The following is a 3050-nucleotide window of genomic DNA, read 5'->3' on the forward strand; positions in this document are numbered from 1 at the left end:
CCTTCACAAGCTAATTGTACAATAATTCAGAGTCTGATTCTTTTTGTACAGCAAAATAATGTTTTGGTCATGTATACTTATTGTGTATCTAAGTTATATTTTAATATATTTTAACATCTACTGGTCATCCTGACATTTAGGGGAAGGGGTGGGGGGGTAAGAGGTGAAAAATTGGAACAAGAGGTTTGGCAATTGTTAATGCTGTAAAGTTACCCATGTATATATCCTGTAAATAAAAGGCTATTAAATAAAAAAAATTAAAAAAAAATAAAAAAAGGAAAAAAAAATAAAAAAAAAAACAACACTATCCACAGAACTCATTTAATAGTCTAACTGCAGAGTTTTTTAGGACCTGCTTATTTGTCATTCAGATAATTCAGTATTTAATTGCCACTGCTGAAAAAATTCCAGTCCTCCATATGGAGAGTAGCTTTCCCTAATGATAAGAACATGAATCAAGTGGTGACCCTCACTTTACGTTTGGAAAGGCGGGAAAAAACACTATTTCTTTGGATTTTTTCCCCCTAAAGTTTAAAGTTGTCTCAATTTTGAGTCTCCTGAAAGAAGAAAGGTAAGATCTGATGGGATCATAGTTTTGTAGTTGGAAGGGATCTTAGAGACTGTTTAAGTCCACTCATTCATGTTATAGATGAAGAAACTGAAAAGTTTTAATTGATTTGTCCAAGATCCATAACACAATTGTCAAGTATCTAGAACAGGATTCAAATTCAGGTTTTCTTGATTTGGATGCCAGAGATCTCTCTCTTATGAACTACCTAGTTACCTCTCTTCTCCTATTGTAATACTAATATGAGATACAATGTTTTACTCACTTTTTTCCACTTAAAATCTAAGTTTTAAGATCTGAATTCATGAAAACTTTCTAAAGCCTGCCTTCTGGGTCTGGTCTAAGGATTTCAGGATGCACCACTATGAAGAAGGGTGTATTCAATTCATGAATGACCTTAGTGATACAGTTGTTCCCTTCTACTTTTACAACTGGCGTGATTCTTGTCTACTTTTCTTTAGAAATCCTCCATAAAAGAGCTTCTCCATGTGCTTGAGGCCTCCCTCTGGTCTCAGGTGACTCAATGAGACTCACACAGCTCTCAAGTCATGTCTTTCTGGTCTTTTGCTTTTGCTTTGTGACTGAGAGGTTTCCTCATCCAGTTGCACAATCCTCAGGTGTCTTATTTCACATCTGAATAACGAGTTATGATCTATTCAAAAGAAAAATCTTCATATTTAGTAAATAATAATGTCTGACTAATGAATTATTGATGGAGTTGTGAATTAATCCAATCATTCTGGATAGCAATTTGGACCTATGTCCAAAGGGCTATAAAACTGTGTATCCCTTTGTATCCCTGGGTAACTCTTTGGTCCAGCAATGCCACTTGTAGGTCTGTATCCCAAAGAGATCATAAAACAGGGAAAAGGACTCAAATGTACAAAAACATTTGTATCAGCTCTTTTTGTAGTGACAAAGAATTGAAAAATGAGTGGAAGTACATCAATTAGGGAATGTCTGAATAAGTCATGGTATAGGAAAGTAATGGAATATTATTATTCTATAAGAAATGATGAACAATCTGATTTTAGAAAAGCTTGGAAAGATTTACAGGAACTGATATTGAGTGAAGTGAGCAGAACCAGGAAAACATTGCACTTAGCAACAGCAAGATCATGGGATGATCAACTAGGTTAGCTTACCTATTCTCAATTTAGTGATTCAAGGTAATCCTAACAAACTTTAAATAAAAAATGTCATCCATATCCAGAGAAAGAACTATGGACTGAATGCATATCGAAATATACTATTTCCACCTTTTTTTCCCCCTCTGTTTTTTTTTCTCATGGTATTTCCCTTTTATTCAGATTTTTCTCTCCCAACATCTCATATAGAAATATATAAAAAATTAATGCACATATAAAACCTTAAAAAAATTTAAATGATGTCTGATCATTATTTTCTTTCTTTTTTTAAACCATATATTTTCTTCCATATAATTTCTTCTTAAGACCATCACCATGCTTTCCAAATAGATTCACAAGCTTTCTCAGACCATGTTACACACTACAAGGCAGCAAATCCAACAAAAAAGAAATGTCAGCTCTTGTTTCTCCCTTTTCTAATTGTCAGGGCATCAATCCTACTTATCAAACAGCCATCACTACTGCAGTGGATGAAACACAGTGGGAAGCTAGCAGGCTTCATACCATAACACATTGAAACTAATGGGAAAAGAAAGCATATGAGGAAGAAAGTTAGGAGGCAATGGATACAACTTCCATAGCAAATTACAGGGATCTGGCAATTATTATAAGTCAGCTTTGGCAGCACATAAATTGGAATGATACAGGGATTGGCATGGCTACTGCACTAGGATGATATGCATGTTAATGTAATGTTTCATATTTTTCTGCTTTTCCCTTTCTCTCCCCTCAGATTCCTAAGTGGCAACCCTGTCTTCTCCATAAATCAGGTCTCCAGTCTAAGTGCCCTTTAGGACACGAATATTATGGTAATAGCAACCCTGAGCCCCCATTTACCCAGTGAGAACCTTTGCAAATAGAGTCCTTTCATAGTGGGTCCTGGCTCTGAGTAACTTTTCCTAAATGAAGGTGGTGATGTTTGTGTGTATATTTGAAGTTCCAAGATTCTGAAATAGCTTAGAAAATGGGGGAGCTGAGAATCAAATGGGTCTTCTACCTTTTAAATCCTGACTTTTTACTATATCAAACACTATTCCCCTCACTAACCAGGTGTGGGTATATAGTACTGGATGTCACTTTTGCCATGTGGAATTCAGTTTTCTCATATATAAAACAAAACAGTTGGACTAAAGTATCTCTCTGTTCTTTTATACTTCTAAGGTTGTCTGTCTTCATGTATAAATCTATGATGGAACTTTTTCTAAATTTATTTAACTCCCAATAATTTAACTCCAGTGAGTGCTAAAAAAAGATGTTCCAGAATGGGGAAAGCATTGCAGTTTGAACATATGAATCTGACTTCTAACCTTGACATTTATTAAATATATGGCCTT

General features: G+C 34.9%; 1 non-coding gene across 1 annotated transcript; it reads left to right on the forward strand.

The window, feature by feature from the left end:
- The first annotated feature begins 2321 nt into the window (after positions 1 to 2321).
- On the forward strand, positions 2322 to 2423 carry LOC111718790. Its single transcript, XR_002769237.1, has one exon. It is a non-coding gene; the product is annotated as a U6 spliceosomal RNA (small nuclear RNA).
- Positions 2424 to 3050: the final 627 nt, after the last annotated feature.

The sequence above is a fragment of the Sarcophilus harrisii genome, chromosome 2 (genome assembly GCF_902635505.1).
Source record: "Sarcophilus harrisii chromosome 2, mSarHar1.11, whole genome shotgun sequence".
In the NCBI taxonomy this organism is placed as follows: Eukaryota; Metazoa; Chordata; class Mammalia; order Dasyuromorphia; family Dasyuridae; genus Sarcophilus; species Sarcophilus harrisii.